This window comes from Camelus bactrianus, chromosome 7 (genome assembly GCF_048773025.1).
Source record: "Camelus bactrianus isolate YW-2024 breed Bactrian camel chromosome 7, ASM4877302v1, whole genome shotgun sequence".
NCBI lineage: Eukaryota > Metazoa > Chordata > Mammalia > Artiodactyla > Camelidae > Camelus > Camelus bactrianus.
In genome coordinates this window covers 64,988,951-65,014,318 of record NC_133545.1, presented here as the reverse complement: position 1 = coordinate 65,014,318, position 25,368 = coordinate 64,988,951, and the positions used below count along the sequence as shown (strand labels likewise).

General features: G+C 34.3%; 1 protein-coding gene across 7 annotated transcripts in view; it reads left to right on the top strand.

Moving 5' to 3' along the window:
* Positions 1-25,368, top strand: part of ZNF804B (zinc finger protein 804B) — an 873,532-nt gene that overhangs the window by 781,153 nt on the left and 67,011 nt on the right. The window lies entirely within an intron of this gene.

Sequence of the window (25,368 nt, the reverse complement as noted above, 5' to 3'; positions counted from 1 at the left end):
TTTTGACTCACAGCACTAATATTTTTTGAGCACCTTGGGAGTTACAAACTCAATTTCTATCTTTAAAGGTATGACAAGCATGTGTAATTGACTGGATGTCTCTGACAAGAGCAAGAGCAATGGGATAAATTGTTTAGGACTGTGATTCCCAAAGCTTAGTGGGCAGTCATCTCTTTAGAACCTGTTAATAATACGGATTCTCATACTCTCCTTTTAATCCAGTAGTTCTGAGGTGGAGTCCAGGAAGTTGCATTTTAAAATGATACAAAATAGAAAGTATATAAACTTTTCAAATATATATTAAGATGAACTATGTGGCTACCATCCAACACCAGCAACAATCAGTCTTGTTTCATTTATAGCCCCACCACTCACTCCCCAACCCTGGCTACCTTGTGCATTACTCTGAAGCAAATTCCAGACATTGTATCATTTCATCTGAAAGTATTTCAAGATGTATAATGATGCTTAACCTACCTAAAAATAGAGAGTAATATCCTGGTGTCAGTGGATGGCCTTATTTCCTCATTTGTCTCATAAATGATTTATAAATTTGGGTTTGTTGAAATCAGGACTCAAACATATCTCAATTTTGGTTGACAAGTCTTTAAGTTTCTTTTAACATATATTTAAACTATAGGTTTTCCACCCGCTATTTAAATTTTACTCCTTGCAATTTATTTGTTGAAAAACTGGATTGTTTCACACATTCAGGATTTTGCTGAATACAACCTAGTGTTCTGTTTTCATGTTTTCTCTGTCTTCTGCATATACTTTAAACTGGTTGTAACAAATAAAATCTGGTCAAATGCAGGTTCATTTTTTTTTCTCTACAAAAATATATTAGAGAGTGTCCTTCCATAAGCTGGTATATGATGTCTAATTGTCTTTCTTTTTATGACTTTAAGTTTGATCAGTGGGTTTAGGTACAGTTGGCTTCATCCATCATTAAGTACCCCACCAACCTTTTTCCACTAATGTTCTTGTAGCCATAGATGATCATTTCCTTAAATCCATTACTTCATTTGGAGTTGTGAAATGACTCTGATGTTATCACTCTTTCATCATTTATTAGATAGAGTATGTCTATGAAGATAAACTTCTCAAAGCATCACCCAAAGTGAACTTTATGTAGGTGTTCTTCAGACTGCATATTAAGAAAAAAATCACTCTGGGGATTCAGAGAAATAAGTGACCAGGCAAGGGCTCATGCGATAGTGATATTTGGTCTGTGCTTCCAACTTGCATAAGTAAATGTTGAAATAGAGGCTCAAGATGGGAGGGCATTCTTGAGAGTGGGAACACAAGAAACTAAGGTGAGGAAATGGAGACATATGAGGCTCTTTTGAACACTGTAGAAAATATTAGACTGCCAGGGGATGAATTCTCTATCTGCATTCCATAGCCTGCCTTACACTCTGGAATTCTGCCTCATCGATTTCTCTTTTTATCACCTTCTTCAATCTTATTTCCATTGGCTTTTCAACATGTTGATAAAACAGCCTTTCCTTAATCCTTACATTCCATACATTTGCCCATTTCTGTTTTTCTGTAGGCTTACTCGCCTTCTGACACTCCCAGACCTGCTCCTTGTTCAAACAATGATTGAGTTTCTACTACATGCTGCTGTGCTAGTTGTGGAATTTGATCCCTAACTTTGGGGAGTCTGTAATCTGCCTGGGGTGCCTATAGTCTAAATTAATCAATCTTTAAAATATGTTGATTTTTAAAATTGTATATCTAGGATACTAAGAGAACATAAAAAAAATTATTTAAGAAGAGATGACAAGTGAGCTAGCATTCTTGAAGAATGAATTAGAAGTTAACCATGTTACTATACCAAGAATGGTAGGTCCTTTATGGTAGAAAACCTATAATAAGGCATGGAGGGCAATTAGAAAGCATGACCCTGACATTTAGACCAATGGAACAGAATAGAGAGCCCAGAAATGAACCCACAAACTTTTGGTCAACTCATCTTTGACAAAGGAGGCAAGAATATACATTGGAATAAAGACAGTCTCTTCAGCAAATGGTGTTGGGAAAACTGGACAGCAGCATGTAAAACAATGAAGCTAGAACACTCCCTTACACCATATATAAAAATCAACTCAAAATGGATTAAAGACTTAAACATAAACAAGATACAATAAACCTCCTAGAGGAAAACATAGGCAAAACATTATCTGACATACATTTAAAAAATTTTCTCCTAGAAGAAATAAAAGCAAGAATAAACAAATGGGACCTAATGAAACTTACAAGCTTCTGCACAGCAAAGGAAACCAGAAATAAAACAAGAAGAAAACCTACGGAATGGGAGAAAATTTTTGCAAGTGAAACCGACAAAGGCTTGATCTCCAGAATATATAAGCAGCTCATACGACTCAATAAGAAAAAAATAAACAACCCAATCCAAAAATGGGCAGAAGACCTAAACAAGCAATTCTCCAAGGAAGACATACAAATGATCAAAAAGCACGTGAAAAAATGCTCCATATCACTAATTATCAGAGAAATGCAAATCAAAACTACAATGAGGTATCACCTCACACCAGTCAGAATGGCCATCATTCAAAAATCCACAAATGACAAATGCTGGAGAGGCTGTGGAGAAAGGGGAACCCTCCTACACTGCTGGTGGGAATGCAGTTTGGTGCAGCCACTATGGAAAACAGTGTGGAGATTCCTCAAAAGACTAGGAATAGACTTACCATATGACCCAGGAATCCCACTCCTGGGCTTGTATCCAGAAGGAAATCTACTTCAGGATGACACCTGCACCCCAATGTTCATAGCAGCACTATTAACAATAGCCAAAACATGGAAACTGCCTAAATGTCCATCAACAGGTGACTGGATAAAGAAGAGGTGGTATATTTATACAATGGAATACTACTCAGCCATAAAAACCGACAACATAATGCCATTTGCAGCAACATGGATGCTCCTGGAGAATGTCATTCTAAGTGAAGTAAGCCAGAAAGAGAAAGAAAAATACCGTATGAGATCGCTCATATGTGGAATCTAAAAAACAAAAACAAAAACAAAGCATAAATAAAGGACAGAAATAGACTCACAGACAGAGAATACAGACTTGTGGTTACCAGGGGGGTGGAGGGTGGGAAGGGATAGACTGGGATTTCAAAATTGTAGAATAGATAAACAAGATTACACTGTATAGCACAGGGAAATATACACAAAATGTTATGATAACTCACAGAGAAAAAAATGTGACAATGAGTGTGTATATGTCCATGAATGACTGAAAAATTGTGCTGAACACTGGAATTTGACACAACATTGTAAAATGATTATAAATCAATAAAAAATGTTAAAAAAAAAAAAAAAAAGAAAGAAAGAAAGCATGACCCACACACAGAGAAGCTGCAAAAGATTCACTGTGATCACTAAAGTCACCATCATTCTTTTGGGGAACTCTTAAAAATCTTTGAAACTATATCTCATTCCTCTTTCTTCTTTTGCAGTAGATCTTGTTCTCATTCTTCATTTTGCATTCTCTTTTCACCATTCAAATTTAATCTCACTCTTGATTCTTTGCCAGGGTCTGCTGAGTTGACTACCTGCATCCAGTATTTTCCCTGCTTCACAACAACCTATCCATTTACAACCAGATCAATCTTCCCAAACTACTACATTTAAATTATCACTTCCCTCCTTGAAAATCTTCAGTGGCTGATGACTGACTTCTAAAAAATTCTGAGATACTTAGTCTGTCATTCAAAATGTCCACAATTTGGCTCCTGCATCCATTTTCAGATTTATCTCCTGCAGCCCCATAATTTCCTTACAGTTTCTCAAAAGATGTGTTATGTGTTCCTACCTGCTCACATTGGCTCATAATCTTCCCTCTGTCTGGGATGCTCTTCCATCTTGTGGCTGTATTTCAACATATACTTCAGTAGATTTAATGCATAGACTGACAGCTTGTATCTGGGTATGAAAAAAGTTGAGATCTCATCATAAGCTGATCTAACAGTATTCAAACTCCTTTTGATTAACACTTGTTAATATTGTACAGAATTTTGTACATGCTGCCCACCTGGGAAACATCAGAATAATTAAATTTGCCATAGACCTAGTAAGACTACTTTCTTGGATAAATGTTGAACTGCTTCTCTCAGACAATTTATTTTGACCTAAAATATTTTGAAAATTGCCTAAATTTTAAATGAAGCTGAGTTTACAATTTCTGTTTTAAAGGAAACTGAATTTTATGTAGAAAAAAGGAAGTATGCACTAAAGTAAAATTTGCAGAAGTCTTTTTCTTTCCATATCCCAAAGCTAAATATGTCTATTTGGTTCTTGCTTCAGTAAGGGCTCTTCTTGATTGTCGTGCTGATTATAATGATAGTCAGTGGGGATTTGGATGAAAGTATTTCTTGGCCTGAGTAATATGAACAGTTGACAATTTTGTTTTCCATGTGGATTCAGACAAAATACCTGGCCTCTTCTGTTGAACTTCAAACAATATTGTCTTATGTTGATACTGTACCATATGGTCTTTTGGTACACTTAGAAGTGAATCCAAATTCACATGGAATTAATTCTGTTACTCGTTATTGGCTCAGAAGTAGAAACAGCGTAATCTGAGTTCTCTCTACTTTTCTGCCCTCATTTATAATTACTCAGGAATCTTTGGTTTAATAAGTGATTTCTAAATCTTCTGTGTTGCCTCACATCTAAATAGCAGTACTATGTGTATAATTTATTTTATTGCAAAGATTATGTTATTCACAGATTTATTATCATTCTAGAAAAGCAAGCTAGCACAGAACTTTAAGAAATAAAATAATCTGAGATTCATAGCTTTAATTCCATTGGACATTTAATAATATTTTCTATAATTTAAAAAGTGAGCTATGTTTCTTGTAAAAAAGAGGTTACCAGTAACAAAGCTGACTTTTTTTCCTATTTCTTCAAAAAGGAAAAATAAATGAATTTCAAGCTTTGACAGCCCTATTCTATATGTAACTCATGTTTTTGGAAAGAACTCAATTGTTTTAGCTATTGCTTTGAACCTCTTAAAATTCTTTGTAAATGCTGAGCATTACTACTAAAACAGTTTAAATGTGTGTACAAGTTACAATCACTTGGATAAGGAGAGCACTGTAACTATTAATATAGCTAACATGTCAGTAACAATTAATTCCTTCTCAGACTACCTATAAGTCATAATCTCTTTCTCAAGACGATCAGCTGCAAATGCTTAATACTGAAATAAGTAATACATATCCTCACAAGCATCACAAGTCTCTCCTGCCCCAGAGACATTCTGGCTCATCTCAATTTAGAAAAAAACAAATGAGCCAGATCCCCATACAATTAACCCATAAAAATACCCTCAATAATAAAAAACAAATCCACTTCCAGATCCTCCACATGTGACACTTAATCCTCGTAATCTTCCTTTGCTTCACAATAGTATTTCTTTTCACTCAGGAGGAGCTGCTCACTTCTCCAGCCTGGATTTGAACTCCAGCTGATTCATTCTTAAAATACTGTTTTGGGTTCTCCCCGTCTCTGTCTTCTCAGGATAAAATAAACAAAACAGAATTATACGTGTCATTTTGACGCCAAGGGGAAAAGATTCCCAAAGCTGGTAAATGAATTCAATCCAATTACCTCTTGGTTTGTTCCTACAATGTGATTTGTATTTTTTTCCAAATATTGCCTGATGATACATTTCAGCATAGTATGTTTAAGCTACTAGTCCTTTTAATGTGGCAATAAAACTTTAAAGTACAGTTGATTTGTAGGGTTGGCAAGATTGAAAAAGAAACATAAATGAGAGTGTCTGAAATGAACACTCTTTAGAAGCATAAAGGTTGGTAAAACAGAATAATACTTATCTCCTGCTGTATTTTGCATTCTATAAACCCAGGTTTCTAGCAGATTTTATGTTTATATATCCCTCCCTCCTGGGAATTACCCAGCAGTATTTGGAACCTCTATTAGCAAAGGAATACAAAGTAATCAAAATTGATTTTAGCTTCCTGATCATTAATTCAGCTCTTCTGAAATACTGCTTTCACCCTAACTAAGAGAACTGTTGATCTCAAGATTAGCTCCCAACCGAAAAATAAATTAAAAATCTACGTCTTGGCTCTTCCTGTCTTTCAGATGTGCCAAGTGCTTTCCTGCCTTAGTGCATTTGCAGTATCGTTCTCTTCCTGAGATGTTCTTTCAGGTGACTTTCAGTTTCTGATTGTTCTCTTCATTTGTGGCAGCTCAGTGTCACCTCTTCTGCAGGGTCTTTCTTTTGCACTAACTCAAATAGTCAGTTGCCATTTCTCCAAATCCTAACACCCTGTTGGTACTATCAGTGATGGTTGGAGTTAACTTGTTTCGGCTCTCTAGAACCAGTTGTTTAATATTCAAGAATTCCGTGAGCTGATTCTTAAAACATTGGTAACTTGAAATCAGCCATGGTGGGAGATCCCCAAACACTACAGATAGGACTTCATATGTTTTGTTTGATTTTTCTATGGAGTTGATATACCAGCATGCCATTGCTTAATACTCTGTTAAAAATTTTTTTTTTTTTTACTTTTTGAATTTTTTGCCCCTTGCCCCCTTCCCTGAGATTAACCCCACAAAGAGAAGAGCAGGGCATTGTTGGCTCCATTGGCCATATGTCCGCGTATTCCTAGAACTTACAGCAGTGTCTAGTACATAGTAATAACTCAATAAATACTTTAAAAATTAACAAGGAACTAAATAATCTGACATTTTAGAAGTTACCATACTCCTCTGTCCTACACCAATATATTCATTTGTCATTGATGAATCACTTCTTTTTTCCCTAGTTTTACTGAGAAATAATTAACACATACCACTGTATAAGTTTCAAGTGTACAGCATGATGATTTGACTTACGTATATTGCAAAGGATTTCCACATTAGGTTCAGTTAACATCCATCATCTCTTATAGATACAATGAAAAGAAAAGAAAGAAAAAAGAAAAAGAACGTTTTCTCCTTGTGATAAGAACTCTTAGGATTCATTCTCTTAACAACTCTCCCATGTATCATACAGCACTGTTAACTATAGTCATAATGTTGTACATCTCTAGAATTTATTTAGCTTATAACTAGAAGTTTGTACCCTCCTCCAATTTCCCCTCCTTGACCCTTCACTTCTGATAACCACAGGTCTGGTCTGATCTCTTTTGCTGTGAGTTTTTGTTTGTTTGCTTGTTTGTTTGTTTTTAGATTCCACTGAGATCACACAGTATTTGTCTTTCTCTGTCTGATTTATTTTATTTAATATAATGCCTTCAAGTTCCATCTATGCTCTTACAAATTGTAGGAGTTCCTCACTTTTTAATCAGTGAACAATATTCTATTGTATATATACACCACAACTTCTTTATTCATTCATCCATCGGTGGATATTTAGGTTGTTTCCATGTCTTAGCTATTGTAAATAATACTGCTTTGAACATGGGGGTGCAGACATCTTTTCAAGTTAAAGTTTTTTTTTTTTTTTTTTTCATTTGGTTATATTCTTAGAAGTGGAATTGCTGGATCATATGATAGTTCTCTTTTTAATTTGTTGAGGACCCTCTGTACTGTTTTCCATAGTAGTTGTACCAAGTTACAATCCCACGAACAGTACACAAGGTTTCCCTTTCTCCATATCTCTGCCAGCATTAGCTATCTCTTGTCTTTTTGGTGATGGCTGTTCTAACAGGCATGAGAATTTCATTGTGGTTTTAATTTGCATTTCTCTAGTGACTAGCAATGTTGAGCGTTTTTCATGTACCTCTTGGCCTTTCATATTTCTTCTTTAGAGAAACATGTATTTAGTACCTTTGTCCATTTTTAAATTGACTTATATGTCTTTGTGCTGAGTTGTATGATTTCTTTATATATTTTGGATATTAAGCCCTCATCAGATATATGACTTGAAAATCTTTTTCCCATTTCATAGGCTATTTTTCACTTTGTTGATGGTTTCTTTTACTGAACAGAAGCTTTTAGTTTGATGTAGTCCCACTTTTTAATTTTTTACTTTGTTGTTTGTGTATTAGGTGTCATATACAAGACAGTCATTGCCAAAACCCACATCAAAGAGCTTATTACTTCTTAGATGTTTGATGATTTCAGGTCTTATATTTAAGTCTAATCTGTTTCGAGTTAAATTTTGTGAGTGTTGTAAAACAGGGGTCCAGTTTCATTGTTTTACATGTGAATATTAATAACTATCCTAGCACCATTCATTGAAAAAACTGCTTTTTCTCCATTGAGTATTCTTGACTCCTTTGTCAAATATTAGTTGACCATATATGCTTGGATTTATTTCTGGACTCTCAATTCTGTGCCCTTCGTCTGTATGTTTGTTTTTATGTCAGTGTCACACTGTTTCGATTGCTATAGTTTTATAATATGGCTTGAAGTCAGTAAGTGTGATGTCTTTCTCTTTGTTATTCTTTCCCAGAATTTCTTGGGTTATTTAGAGTCTCTTGTGGTTCCAAATAAATTTTATGAGTGTGTCTTCTACTTCTGTAAAAATGCTATTCAAATAGGAACTGCATTGAATCTTAATAATAATAATAAATGTATTTTGGTATTACTGACATTTTAACAACATTAATTCTTCTAATCTGTGAACAAGGGATACTTTTCCATTTATTTATTGTCAATTTCTTTCATCACTGTCATGTAGTTTTTAGAGTAGAGATCTTTCACTTTATTTGTTAAATTTTTTTTCTAGGTATCTTGTTTTTGATGCTGTTGTGGATGGGATTGGTTTATTTCTTTTTCATGAACTTTGTTGTTAGTATATAGAATGCTACTGATTTTTGTATGTTAACTTTGTATCCTACAACTTCACTGATATTCACTGATCAGATTTAGTCATTTTTGGTTGAGTCTTTAGGATTTTTCTATATATAAAATTATGTCATCTGCAAATAGAGATCATTTTACTTCTTCCTTTGTAATTCTGATACTTTTATTTCTTTTTCTTGCCTGATTGCACTTGTTAGGGCTTCCAGTTCTATACTGAATAGGAGTGATGAGAATGGGAATCTTGACTTTTCCTGATCTTAGAGGAGATGCTTTAAACATTTCACCACTGAGTATGATTTTAGCTGTGGGCTTATCATATATGGCCTTTGTTATACTGAGATATGTTTCTTCTATGCCTAGTTAAGAGTTTTTATCATGAATGGATGTTGATTTTTTTCAAGTGCTTATCCTGCATCTATTAAGATGGTCATTTGATTCTTTTCTTTCATTCCATTACTGTATTACATTACATTGATTGATTTGCATATGTTGAACCATCCTTACACCCCAAAGATAAATCACACTTGAACACAGTTAATGATCCTTTTCATGTACTGCTAAATTTGGTTTGCTAGTATTTTACTGAGAATTTTTTGCATCTATATTCATCAGTAATATTGTTCTCTATTTTTCTTTTAAGGTAGTGTCCTTTCTGGTTTTGGTATCAGGATAACATTGGCCTCCTAAAATGAGTTTGGGAGTGGTCCCTCCTCTTCACTTTTTTGGAAGACTTTGAGAAGGTCTGATGTAATTCTTCTTTGAATGTTTGATAGAATCCACCAGTGAAGCCACTGGGTCCTGGGCTTTTCTTCATTTGAAGATTTTTGATGGTTGATTGAATCCACTACTAGTAATTGGTCTATTCAGATTTTCTGTTTCTTCTAGATTCAATCTTAGTAATTTTTCCATGTTTTCTAGGTTGTCCAGTTTGTTGGTGAGTAGTTGTTCATAGTAGCCTTTTCTGAGACTTTGTGTCAATTGTAATGTCCTCTTTTTCATTTATACTTTTGTTGATTTGGGTCCTCTTTTTCCCTTGGTTAATCTAGTTAAGGGCTTGTCGGTTTTGTTTATCTTTTCAAAGAACCAACTCTTATTTTGGGTAATCTTTTCAATTATTTTTTTTTATTTGTTTATGCTCTAATCTTTATTATTTCCTTTTTTCTGCTAACTTTGGAGTCAGTTTGTTCCTCTTTTTCTAATTTCTTAAGGCCTAGATTAAGCTATTTATTGGGGATTTTTCTTGTTTATTAACCTAAGTGTTTATTGATATGATCTTTCCTCTTAGAACTGCTTGCTGCATCCCATAATTTCTGATATGTTGGGGTTCCATTTTTGTTTGTCTCAAGATAGTTTTTTATTTCTCCCTTAATTTCTTCTTAGATCCATTGATTATTCAGAACAGTGTTGTTTAATTTCCACGTGTCCATGAAATTTCCAGTTTTCTCATTGTTGACTTCTAGTTTCATGCCATTGTGATCTGAGAAGATACTTGACACAACTTTATGTTCTTGAATTTGCTAAGACTTGTTTTTGTGGCCTAACATAAGGTCTATATTAAAAAAAATGTTCCACCTGCACTTGAGAAGAACGTGTCTCCTGCTGTTGTCAGAGAGCATGTTCTGTGTGTGTCTGCTGGATCCATGTGGTCCATAGTGTCCATATTCCCTGTTTCCTTATTGATTCCCTGCCTAGATGACCTCTCCATTGTTGAGTGTGGGATTTTAAACTTCCAACTATTATTTTATTACTGTTTAGTTCTCCTTTTAACTCTGTTAGTTTTTGCTTTACATATTTAGGTCTTCTGATGTTGGGTGCATAATATTTATAATTTTTACACCTTCTTGATTGGTTGACCACCTTATCATTATGTAATGACCTATGTCACTTTTTATCATTTTTAGTTTAAAGTCTATTTTGTCTGATATAAACATAGCTATCCCTGCTTTCCTTTGGTTACCATTTGCTTCAAGTGACTTTTTCCGTCCCTTCACTCTCAGTCTGTTTATGTCTTTAAGGCAAAAGTAAGTCTCTCATAGGCAGCATATCATTAGATTTTATGTTTTGTTTTGGTTTTGATTTGTTTTACTATTCAACCATTCTGTGTCATTTGATTGGAGAATTTATCCATTTATGTTTAAAGTAATTATTTATAGGTAAAGAATTATTATTGCCATTTTGTTGTTGTCTTTTTTCATAGATTAATTGTTCCTTGTTCCTTATTCTCATCTTTTTCATGTTTAAACATCTTTTGCATCAATAAGCTTCAACTTCTTTATCATGTTCTTTTGTACAATTTGTACAGATTTTTCTCTTGTGATTACCATGAGGCTCACCTAAAATATCTTAAAATTATAACATCCAGTTTTTAAGCTGATAACAACTTAACTTCAATAGAATTTCTAAAGTTTACATTTTTACTTCTCATCCTCCTCACATTTTAGTTTATTGCTGTTACAATTTACATATTTTTATCTTGCTTAGCTAATAACAAATTATTTTAGTTATTATTATTTTACTATGTTTATTTTTCAACTTTTAAAGTAGAATTATAAATGAATTATGCGCTAACTTTACCAAATTATAGGTTCCAACTGTGACTATATAATTACCACTACCAGTGTGTTTTATGTGACCAGCCCCTATTCCCAACATTATGAGTCATTTTGTGGGAGCCCCTGCTCTGATCTTGCCCCAGACTGCAAGGGAATCTGCAGGGTTCACCCAATGGGAATTTTACTGTAACTTTTACTGCAACAGAGAAGTTGGGCAGTCTTATAACAGCCAGCACTTAAATCTTGGCAGACTGAGTTCATACCAGGGGGTGCTTCAGCCTCACCACCATGTTCTAGGATTTTATCAGTGGTGCCTTGTTCTTGAATAGTTATTAGCTATTCTTCTTATGAGAGGGAACAAAGTCAAGGATGACCTATACCACCATCTTGGTGACATCACTCCTTAATTACTTCTTAAGTAGATAGATTGAACACTATAGTGAGTAAAATGAAATCCTAATCCCGGGTTCTTTATAATCGTTGAGCAAAGGCTGTCATGAAAACATATTTTTATAATTTAAGAAAACACTTGAGCCTATATTAATGCTAATGTAGTGTTCACTCTAAGAATTATAGACTTTACTCTGTAGGAAATTGCGTCTTCAAGGGCTTTTAAACAAGCAAATGGTATGATCAGATTTGTGATTTAGGCAGAAAAAATCTAAAAGCAGTTTAAGGGTTGGTACACAAGGAAGAGAGCTTGGCTCTGCAGTCACATGGGAGCCTAAGAGCCCCAGAGAGATGACTGACGTATTTATAGCAGTGACAAGGAGAGGAAGTGAGAGAGGTACATTCAGAATATTGTCAATGGCTTATAACATATGAACACATGATCTACATCACTTGTAATGAAATAAATACAAACTGGGAGAATTTTTCAAAAAAAGAATGTTAAATATGAAAAAAGAATAATACTCATTATTGATGAGATGTGAGATAAGAGATACTGTTAAACATTGCTTGTAGGGATATAAATTGTTCAAATCTTTTGATGCTCAGCTCAGTTATCAAAAGCCATAAAATGTGAATTTTTCCTGTTAACAATTCCACCTGGCATGTATTCTAGAAAAATAATCATATTAATTCCAAAGATTTATGCATAAGGATATTTAAAATAGAAAAATACTGGAAGCAATCTAAACATACAGTGAAAAGAGACTGGCTAAATTATGATGTACAGAAACTGAAATACGATGTAAAAATTAAAATTATTTTATATAAAATTAATTCTTAAAATGTTTGGATACTTGTTTATATTAAAAATTAATGAATATATAAGTATGGAACAATGAGTTGGAAAACTATTTAATAATGGTTTAGTCCATATCTTTTTAGATAAGTTTCTAAATACTTATTATCAAATCATAAAATTTTGTATAAAATCTAAACATAAAATATGATTATGTTATACACATTGTTCTGCCTTCATATGCTGTCACATATCTTATCAATTGATAAGGAGATTTATATTTTATTGGGTTAAGTCAATGCTCAGAATTTATGTCATCGTGACTTGTAAATTTTTTTTATGTGAGCCTGATAAAGTACTATGATTACTCTATAATTATATTTTCTTTCTTTTACACCAATTTTTTCCTGAAGTGTTAGAAACTGCCTAATTCTTATATTCACTAATTTTTTTTATTGCTGTTAATTTCTAATTCATCTCTGATCTACCATAAATAAGAAAAAGTCTCATTACAAAACATCAGATAAATGAAATAATAGGTCAGTACTGGTCTACCCTCCTCCCCTTTCTGGTGAAGTCCTCTGTCTGCTCCAGTTTGGCCAGTTTGCACTCCATGCCTGCTGCACAGCTATTGCCCTGGGACTTCTCTTCATCATCATCCTGTGAGTGATTTTGCTTCTCTCCAAGATTGTATTCCTTGTTTCCTTGATCTCCTGACTTCCTGTATCTTACTTAATTTCCCCCTTTTGCTGGAACCTATTCCCCAGAAGCTTCTTAAGAAAGAATATACACAAGGTAAAATTGGGAGGCCCTTGTCTGTCAGTAAATGCAAATGTGTTTATTCTACACTCGCATTTAATTTATTTCTCAATTGGGTTTTAGCTTTAGTGTTCCTTTTGAAAAGTTATATGTCATTTTGGGTCCTAATTCTTTCTTTCAGAAACTTTTTTGACTTTCATTTTCATCATTTCTTCTTATAACAAGCATTTCTTTAGTGCCTGCTAGGTACCAGACACTGTTCCAAATACAGTTAGAAATCAGCAAATCATTTCCATCCTTGTGGAGCTATCATAGTGAGTGTGGGAAAACAGAAAATAAAGATATAAAATAATAAAATATATAGGACATTGGATGGTTTTACCTGCTATGGAGGGAAATAAGACTGCAGTGTATATGGAATGCTGTGGGGCAGGTCGAATTTTAATTAAGGGTTTCTGTCAAGACCTTAATAAAAAGATAAAAATAAACAAAGGCCTAAAAGATGTAGGGAAACAATCAATTATAGCCACCTATCTGAGGGAGTGTATTCTAGGCAGAGGGAATGCTAAGTGCAAAGTTTGGGAAATAGGGCCCATGTACAGTGTTCCAAAGATTCCTAATAGGTTAACATCCTACAATAATTTGCTTTGATACGAGTCGCTTTTCAATGAGTGTGCAGGGCATCCCATGGAATATTTCATTTTGGAAAGTCATGGCATTTGTTTTGGGAGGTCTTAAAAATTATTTATTTGATAACTTCTGCCTCTACTCTTTCTTCTCTCTTAAAATCCTCTTATTTAGGTATCAGAATACCAACATAAATCTTCCAAACTTCTAATTTTTTTACTATTTTCTATGTCTTAGTCTTTCTGTCAATATTTTGGGAGAGTTTCACAATATTACCTTCTAGTTTTCCTACTGAACCTTTTTTTACATTTTGTGTTTGTGTATGTGTGTGGGGAGAGAGACAGGGTGAGACAGCAAGCCAGTGCACATTTCATTTTATCTATGGTTGACATGCTAGAGGCATTCTTCAAATACCTTGTAGTACTTGGCTGTTTATCTGACATCTTGTTTATTACTGAGGAAATAAAAATTTTTGATTCGGAGGTGTGCGTGTATGGGTTGGTATGATAGGGCCATAATTAATTTTTCTCATTGTGTGACCTCTAAGTGTCTGTGGATCTTTTGGAAGACATAAACGGAAAGAAAACTTGGAGTCTTATCAGTATGCAAATTTTCATTTAATCTGCTCATTTTAAATGGTTCTACAGCTTAGCCCTAGGGAATCAGATATTCCTAAGATTAGATCCTACCTGATTCACTTTCCCTAGAGAGCAAGCCTCAGTCTTCTGCAACAGTAGACTAGGAGACCTCTTGGCCCATTTGCTCTTTTGTATACCATAGTCAGTTCTCCTGTTCCTAGTCACAGGCTCCACTTTTCCAGTTCTGCTTCTGTAGTAATGTTTGCTGCATTAACATTAGCTTATCCTCACCTCAAGCAGTCTAGTCTGCTTGATCTATTCTGTTGCATATTTTCCCCTCCCTCCCTTCCCCTCTCTCTCCCTCTCTTTCTTTTTCTTCCTTTCTTCCTTTCTTTTTCTTTCTCTTCTTTCTTTCCTTCTTCCCTGTACACCACTAACTCCTTTATTTCGTAGTAAAATATGACCAATGCTACCTTGCTCAGAGAATCATTTTGACAATTAAATGTAAAAAATGCATGACAACTTCTAAAACAGTGTCTAGCATAAGTACTCAGTAGAGTTGATGGAGGCATATTTCATAAGGTATACTTTCCAAGGGAGGCTAGAGAGCTGTTTCTCAAGAATACTGTGTGAGGAATTCTTTCAAGTGGGAGACTAAACCAAAAATCCCCTAATATGTTTTTATCTCTGAAATTGTGATTGTATAAATACAATTTATACATAAATTTAAAACAACTTTCTCTCATTTAATTTAATCTTAGGCCTGGCCTCGGCAATGAGAAAAAGAAATAATTTGCTACTGGTTTTAGGTCCCTGCAGCTATAACATCTAGTTGGCCTTTTCTTTCCTGAACATAATTTAGCAACTTCACTTTGATATATGTCACATGTCAGACACCATGAAAAACTAATCAGCAGAGTCTTGGTTCTTTACCATGTGTATGCTTTTTGCCTTTGCAGATCTATAGGTTTGCTTTTCCTAGCCTATTTTTTAGTTCTTTCAACTATTTACATTCTTGCTTCTTGACACAGTAGTTCAGCATATTATGACAGCTCCATACTGAATGAATTGTGCATGAAATTAATACTGCACTGTTTAATGATAGCATATATTATCCCATTGTTCAAGATTTCCAAATGACAATATTATTCTCATTACCTATTAGGTATCATTATCAATTGAATATCTGCCACTAGATGAGCTCTTCCCTATAACAATATTAAAGTAATAAAATAATACCCAGTATAATCAAACATCCAAAATATTCCAGTGCTGTAAGTCAGGCCTGAGCTTATTGCCCACACATGTTAGTGATAAGACCAGAGGATAGAAAGGAGGACAATAATTTACATATAACTCAGTTTTAATTCATTGTTTCTCTCCTATATCCATGTAATTCTGCCAATGATATATGTCATTCATTCAGTAATTCACTCTTTTTCATTCATTTGTTCAAAAATCATTTGTGCTAGGAACTGTGTATTCTATAAATATAAAAATCAGTAACCAGTTCCAGTTTCTGAGCCATCCCATGTGGAACTTGGAACCTGCCACTCCCATCCACATAACCAGAAAAAACAAACAAACAAGCAAAAACTGAACAAACTGAGTATCAGCAACTCTTCTTAGATCCATCAGCGAATTAAGGTTACAGGGCAGATTGCTCCCCCTAATTTTGGAGAGACAGACAGGTGGATAAAGGGAATCACAACTTACTGAAGTGTAGGAATTCTGAAGGAATCAGTAGCAGGATAGGAAAACCCAGACTGTAACTGGGGAAATGTGGACACGTTTGAGTCAAAACTCCGGGGGGGGGGGGGAATGTAGTCTTAAGTAGACCACCACCATGCTTTTATGAATTTTACCTGTGGTAGCTCTGTCTTGTTCTTATACTGAAGATGGGAGAAAAAAAAAAAAAAAAAAAAAAAAAAGAAATCCCCTTATGCTTTTGACAGAGGAAGAGGAAAAGTAGCCATTTAAAAATGTGTCAGAGCATTCTGATGTTCTTAACAAGACTTGCTCTCAAGAAAAACTTTTTGCCAGAGCCTAACAAACCTTGGACAATAGAAATACCCATCTCCCTCTCTAGCTTTCCTGTCTCAACTAATGGTGGTATGGAAGAGGGCAACCAGCCCTGAGAAGCACTTAAAGTTACAACCCAGGGGATCACTGAAGACTGAGACCTAATCATAGGGCTACTGAACTCCTCACCTTCTCCCACCCACACCTCGCCACCACATCAGTAGGTCTCCTGCAAAATAATAGAGGGATACAATGGAAAGAATATATCACCAACCTTATTTTAAAAGTCTCTAGGAAAACCTGAAGTTGACAGGAGAGAAAAACATGGATACCAGATAAACTTTAGCCTCTGACACTACAGTAAACACTACACTCAGCCAAACCCCTTGCCAGATAAACATAAAACCTTACTGTAAAGGCCTGTTTGCTTCAGTTCCGTTTACCCAGTACAATATGTCCGGCTTTCAAGAAAATCATTGAAAGACATACTAAAAGACAAAAAAACACAGTTTGAAGAAATATATCAAGAATTAGCACAAAACTCAAATATGGCAGAGTTGTTGGAGTTATCAGATGGGGAATTTAAAATAACCGATTACTATGCTAATGGAAAAAGTGGATGACATACAAAAACAGAAGGGTAATGAAAACAGAGAGATGGAAATTCTAATAAAGACTCAACAGAAATGTCAGAAATAAAGAGAAAACTGTAGCAGAAATGAAGATTGCCTTTGAGGGGCTCATCAATAGATTAGACACAGTGAAGGAAATAATCAGTGAGCTTGAAAAAAATGTCAATAGAAACTCCCAAAACTGAAAGGCAAAGAGAAAAAAGAAAAAAAAAGAAAGGGACAGAACAGAATATCCAAGAACTGTGGAAGAATTACAAAGCCATAATTGTATTATTAGAAGGATAAGAAAGGGGGAGAAAAACAGGATATTTGAGGTAATCGTGACTGAGAATTTCCCAAAGTTAAACTTAGACAATAAACTAAGATCCGAGAAGCTCAAAGACAACTCCCCTCCCAAATTTACACCTTGGAATGCCATATTCAAACTGCAGAAAATCAAGGACAGAGAGAAAATCTTGAAAGAAGCTGGGTGAAGTAGGAAACCTTTATCTGTAGAGCAGCAAGGATAAGAATTACATTGGACTTCTCTTTAGAAACAATACAAGCAAGAAGAGTAGAGTGAAAAATTACAGTGTTGAAAGAAAAAGTCACCTATTTAGAATTCTGTGTCCAGGAAGATTTTCCTTCAAAAGTGATAGCTAAATAAACACTTTCTCAGACAAAAATTGTGGGAATTTGTCACTAGTAGACTTACCTTACAAGAAATGTTAAATTCTTCAGAAAGAAGAAATATATATACAATGTATATGTCAGAAACTCAAATCTGCATGAAGAAATGGAGAGCATTAAATAAGAAATTATGAGAGTAAAATAAACCTTTTATTTTTTCCTTATTCTTGATTGACCTAGCAAATAACAGATTTATTCAAAATAATGATAGTATAAACCATGTATTCAGTAACTATAGCTTATGGGAGAAGGGCCATGAATGACAGCAGTATTATAAGGGACAGAAGGGAGGATTTGGAAATACTGTGTCATAATATACTTGCACTACCCATGAAGTAGTTACAGTGCTATTTGAAAGACTTGGATTAGTTGTAGAAGTTTTGTGGGTGTGTGCAAAGTCAAGGAAAATTGCTACAATAAGTTAAAAAATTATATATAACTGATATGCTAAGAGAAGAGAAAAGAGTAGAATCATATAAAATGCCCAATTAAAACTAGAGAAGGCAGAAAAAGAGGGAAAAACAAAAACAAATTAAAAGAATAAGAGCAATGGATACAAAACAGCAACAGGTATGGTAGATATTAACCCAACTATATCATTAATCACTTTAAATATTAATGGTCTAAATTCATCAATTGAAAGAGACTGTCAGAGTTTATTAACGAGACCCAACTATGTGTTGTTTGGAAGAAATCCACTTTAAATATAAAGACACAGATTGAAAGTAAAGTGATGGAGAACCGTATGCTATGCTAACACTAATCAAAACAAAGCCAGAGTAGCTATATTAATTTTGGAAAAATCTGCCCCTAAAGTAAGGAATACTATTAGGGATAAAGATACACATTATATAATGATAAAGAGGTCAAAACACCAAGGAAACGTAACGGTACTGCATGTGTGTATGCCTAATAACAGATCATCAAAATACATGAGACAAAACCTGGTAGAACTACAAGGAGAAATAGATAAATCCACTATACTCGGAGACACTAACACTTCTCTATCAGAAACTGATATATCGAATGGAAATAAAATCAAGAAGAACATGGTTGAACTGAATAGGGACCATCAATCAACTCTATCAACTAGCATCTTTAGAATACTTCATCCAACAGTGTCAGAATACATATTCTTTTCAAGCCCACATGGAACATTCACCAGATAAATCATATTCTGGTCATAAAACACAATTTAACAAGTTAAAAAAAAAAAGAAATCGTACAAAATATGCTCTCACATCAAACTGAAATTAAACTAGAAGTCAATAATGGAAAGATAGTTAGAAACCTCCAAAATAACTGGAGATTAAATAAGATACTTCTAAATAATATGAATATTAAATAATATGAATAAAAAAAGAAAAATCTCAAAAGAAAAATTTTAAAATATGTTGACCTAATTTAAAAATAAAATATGTTTATCAAAATTTATGGGCTGCAACCAAAACAGAGCTTAGAAAAAGTTTATAACATTGAATGTTATATTAGAAGATCTAAAATCAATATTGTAAGCTTCCATTCTAGAAAACTACAGAAAAAAGAGCAAATTAAATCCAAAGTAAACAAAATAAATTTTAAAATTAGAGCAGAAATCAGTGAAATTGAAATTGAGAACAGGAAAGCATTAAAGTCAATAAAACCTAAAGCTGATTCTTGAAAAAATTAAATACTAACATAAAATTGCTCAATCAAGGGCTTGACCTGATAAATGCTACTACAGTAATAAAGCTTCTTTTAAAAAAATCTATGTGTAATAGAATCTTTTGTATGTTCTATTGGGAGTGTCAGTTTTCTGGCTCATTAAATATCAAATGACAAATCTGAAAATTAAAAAGATAAATTCTGAATGAACTTCAGACTCTATGGAAGTCCATATGTTCAATGCATTATTAAGGAAACTGAAATACATTTGAGATTCAATTTTGAATAAGCTAAGTGCATACAATTTGAACAGTGTAAAAGCTGCCCTTTACAAAGAGCATTCTGGATCCAGACATAACTGAAAAAAATAACTTAATTGACCACAATACTTACAGTCATGGTAACCTATTCTTTAGAAGTTCTTTTTTTTTTCCTTAAACAATTATGGATAACAGAGGTCTTTTTCTTATATAGGAAAAACCTTATGACCATCTTAATTTGTACCAAAATAATTATTTTAAAGAATTGAACAATTGGCAAACTGAAATAAAATGGTTTTCTTTAAAAGTTTTTTCTTACATTGTTACAAAATACTATCTTTGTTGGCTATGTATAATATTGACTATAAAAATATTTTTCTCAACAATTTCCACAGTGTCTTTCTACTTAGAATAAATGTTTAGTAATAGGTACTAAATGAATAGTTATTAAAAATAAAATTTTAAAAATATTTTGAATCAAAACCACCCTTCAAAACAACTTTTATTCTGAATAATTAAATGGGCACCATATATCTATTTTTCAAGCTGATTCCCAAGGTTGTGTACCTTCTTAAATACAAATCAAATTATAATGTGTCATGAGTCTAATTGTACTTGCCAATGACCATAATGGGTAAATTCTTATTATCGTTCAGCCTTCAGATTAGTTAAATCCAACCAGTGTTTATTTAGCCCTTACTATTTGCAAGTATCTGCCCAAAGTGATGCAAGAGGAAAATTGGAGTAAGAGATGTCTCCAGTCTTCAGGAAATTTATATGTGTGTGATGACCAACTATCCTGAAAAGAAATCTTGAGCAAAGTGTGCAGGTGCCTAGAACAGTGAGGTGAGAAGAGGAGAATAAATCAGACAAATATCCACATCCTTCTAGCATACTACACCAAGTATTATGACAATTACAAACTTTCCCACGGTGATTGAAAGAAGGGGGAACAAGATGAATATACAATCCACTAATGTATAGCAAAAGTCCATTCATATCTATACAGAGAGAAAAATTGATTCTCTCTCAAGATGATTAAAAATGGAACTTCCCAATTTATCTGAAGCATATGTGACATTCAACTGGTCACTTAGCATTATTAGAAATTTACATTTTATTATATTCATTTTTTGGCAAACTACAAGGCTTTCAGCATTCTAAACTGTAGTGAGATTTAATATTATATTTATTTTATATACTAATTATATATAATGAATTATCAGAGAATTATATTTTTATATATAGGCATGTATAATTTTAGTTTTATAAAGTGATTTTCTTGTATTTCAGAGTCAGTGCTGTTATATAAGGAGATGAACAGGGCTTATATTAGTAAATAGTATCTCATATTTTGTTTTGCAGTTCCATCAGAATATTCTGATAGGTAATTTTAGTATCCTGCAGTCTTGTTTTTAGGGCTAGAATATTGTTTTCTAATTAATTAATTCTTAAATTCAAATCTTTCTTTTCAGACTTCAATTAGGAAGGATTTTCATGTTGTTAAAGACATAAAGGTCATGTGGAAAGTGGGCAGACTGTCAAACCAGTATCTAAAACTGTGATTCCACCACTAATGAGCAGTGAGAATTTGGGAAAGTTACATTGTTTCTCTTAGTTTCAGTTCTTCATCTGAAGGCCACAGTAATAATACCTGTCTCCCTTATCCCATAGGGAAAGAGTAATTGTGAAAAAACTAAGGAGAGCTCTAAAAATATAAGGTATCAATGTAAACATGAATAACATTTACAGCTCAATATGTATGTGGAACTTGTAATTTTCAAAATGTATACTTACATGCTTAGTTGGCTAGAAGAAAATATGCCCACAGCTCTTATGAGTGTGGAAGAGCCCAACAGTGAAAAGAAAATGCTTTCACAGTCAGAAGATGTAGGTGGGCTCCCTGGCTTAGTTACTTTTTAGCCTTGTTATTTCAAGCCCAGTCTTTCAGCTTGGTGAATCCTTTCCGTTTCCTCAGATGTGGAGTGGGGCTTGAAGATTTGGCCCATCCACCTGAGAGTGTTGATGTGATGATTTGTCAAGATGATGCCTGTTCAAGTACTCCATAAGTTCCCAAACAAACAGAACTTTATTTTTCTCATCCTGACTTTCTAAACAAATCTGGTTGTATAGTATCTTAGCTCAAGGCAGGAAATACAGAGATGAGAACAGTCCAGAAAAGCTGGGATGGGTGAGGTAGTTAGTAGCTTCCAAGTTGGAAGTGCAAAATCTTAGGTTCAGAGCTGGGGATGTTCCAGAGGAGCTGGACCATAGGAACCACCTCTCAGGAAGATTTCAAACTATTCCAGCTCTTCAGTGCAAGCTGTCTGCCACCAGTACTACACAACGTGATTCAGAGAAATTATGCACTAAAGAGCTATGTTAGGCAATTGCTGCTCGCAAGGCACTTAAATCCAGGCAGAAAAATAATAAACACAAAAAATTTATGATAAGAATAAGGGCTTTAAAACCACTTCTGAAGTGTCACAAAGAGTAAACAGTTAATTCACAAATGATAGGTTGAGAAAATAGGTACTTTTCACAGAACTTTGACTCAAAAGAAGCCCCCCCCCGCAAAAAAAAAAATGAGAGATGTGACCTGAGCACGTCTGTCAATAGATGGGGAAAATCAATTAGGGGAAGAAGAGATTCAAGATGCAAGGATGATTGAGGCGAGGGAAGTGGGAATAACAGAGCAAGAAGTTTTCAGTAGGCAAAGTGGGATTAAATCAAAGCATGAGCAAAGCGGATGTAGAAAGGAGGAGGGGTCATAACTCTGAGAACCAGGGCATTAGTAGAAAACTGTTTATAGAAATGCATATTTTCAAATAGACAAGAGGAAGATGAGAAAACTTCTGTCTTAGCATCTTGATTTTTGGAACCTTTTACTGAACTTACATGTCTAAATCACGGAATTAGTGGGTCATGACTCATATTTGGGTCATAAAATGACTTCAGTGGGTTGCAACTTGTAGGTTCAAAAATAAAATAGAATAAATCAGAAAACGTTAGTGTGTACTACATTTTGTAAGAGTTAATTTTGTTTCATGAAATTTTGTTGCTCATGAAATTTTGATACTCATAGACATATGAGTATCCTGGGTCATGCCATAAAGTAGATTTCTTTCTGTGGAGTGTAATAATAATAATAAAAAAATCCCAAAGCCACTGAACTGGAGAATTTCTATGAACTGAATACGAATGATGCCAAGAGGCAAATAGAGCTGGGATGCAGTTTGCTGATTTAGATTTGTGTTGGGCTGGTCAGTACAATGCCCTACCCTTGTCCAGTGGTTCCCAGGAAGCCAGAAGCACCAATAGAGAAAGGAGCTAGTGGTGTTGGTCAAAGTTTAGAAACTAGGGGGGCGAAGGTATAACTCAGGGGTAGAGTGTATACCTGGCATGCCTGAGGTTCTGGGTTCAATCCCTAGTACCTCCATTAAAAAAAATGAATAACTTAATTATCTCCCCCTAGTTTCTAGACTATTGCTGGATGATAATCTCTTTTTAAACAGCTTCATCTGTTGGGAATATCTTTTCCATTGAGCCTCAAATTTACATTCTTTTAATGTCTACCTGTTCTCTTTCCTGGTGCCTGGTGCCTTATGACTGTAAATTACTCATTAAATAGGGATGAAATAACAATTTGTTAATTATAAAAATGTTTAATAAACTGTTCTGGTTTCTAATGACCAATATGTTTAAAAGGTATCCCTTTTAAACATATTACCTTCCATATCATCATATTCAAACTATCATTTTGTAAGTAGGAGGTCTATAGATGTCTAATAATTTTCTGAAGTCATTTTGCTAGTTAGTACTGGCAGAACCTAGCCTTTATTTCTAGTGTGAATATGATTTTTACCTCCCTCCAGTTTTTGTAAGTTAATTCTGAAGTATTTTTAGAAGGGGTATGTCTATAAATTCCCTCATGGTTATGTGAGCTTTGCCTGTGATTGTTTATACAAAGCCCACAGTGGGGTGAAAGACATTTCCTGTCTCTTCTTTTTGTATAGAAAATGGGTATTTTGTGCCACTGGCATTGTCTTATGGTTACTTTTCTTTAAATGAAAAATCATTATATAGCTGGCCATGTATCTCATCTCTCCCTAAATAACCTCTGCTATTTATAATTTAGAAATGAATTTTCTCCTCCATGACCTCTTCCTTGAGTTATAATTGACATAGTTCTTATATTTTCTGCTTAAATTCTTTATTTCATATTTGGTACATCTCATCTGCTTTTATTAAAGATAAAAAACTTTATCTTTTTATTAAAAACGTAAAGAAAAAACTTTACCTTATTTTTTTTTCTACTTTCATATTCATATTCTTCAACCCTCTATTCCAAGTATTAATATTAAAACAGACTCAAACCTTGGGGGCAGAACATAATTTCTTACTCAGCACTTAATTTTTTTCTTAGAAATTGTAATCTGTAATTGCTTTATCCACTGGTTACTAAGAAGATAAGCCTTCAGTATTTCAAAATGTGCCAGGTATATTATTTTAGAGACATGATAGACTCAACTTATTTTAGCCCATTCCTACTTGTGCTTGAGTCTTTACTTAATTATGATTCCAAACTGTACAGTATGTGTAGCAGATGCCACCAGTGCCCTGTCTGCATCATTCAGAGCTATTCTCTGGATTTCTCCCAACTATCAATACCTACACCTCTCTGCCTGAGTTGTTTGTTTTTATTTCTCCCCTGAAACCACAAAAGCCCACTCTGCTTTACATATAAAAGAGGCTTGACTAACATGACCCCACCCCCAGGAATCCCAAACAAATGACTCTATTAAATATCCAAGTCCCTTTCTCTTTAGACAGAATTCCCAGGTGTGGGTTTCATCTCTCTCCCAGTACAGGTATCCCCTGCTTTTCGAAAATTTGTATTACATCACTTTGCTTGTCTGAAACACCAACAATTAGTACCTGTTTTCCGTGAAGTGAAAGAACTCCAAAGAGGATTTTCACTTTTATGAAAAAAGGCGAAAAGAAAACTAGCTTTCAGCTTTTGTTCTGCAACAGCTATTATAGAGGCAGAGCACACCCCGAGCAGCACAGTGGTGCCCCCCACCCTCTCCGGAAGAACAGTGTATTAGGATCTTTCACACTTTCCACCAACTTCTGTTCGATGGGCTAATTTCTATGCATCATGTAAAACTCAGTTTATAGGTCTTCCACAAAGCATGTTCTGATCCTTCAAAGCTTTTTATGTTACCTTTGTTGTAACTTGCCATAGCATGCAATATTTATTCCCATTGGGGCATATAATCTACTGAACTACTAACCTCCTGTTTATACCATTAGCAAGATCCTAAATTGGCTGGACTAGATTATTCACTATTGCAGCTCCAGCACCTGGAACAGGATTTAGCATGTACAGACACTAAACTGTTAGATAATGATTAATTAAATTCATAAATATTGATGGAAATGAATAAGTTACTGTTAGATTTTGAAGTGGTTTGAAAGAAATCTATCTAGTTATGGAATATTTGCCACCCATTGCCTCAAATGAGCACAGTTGGTTGCTGGTCTTCTTGAGACAGGAACGGGGCGGGGCACAGCCATTCAAGGAATGCTACAGCAATTAACATCAAAATGGTGAAA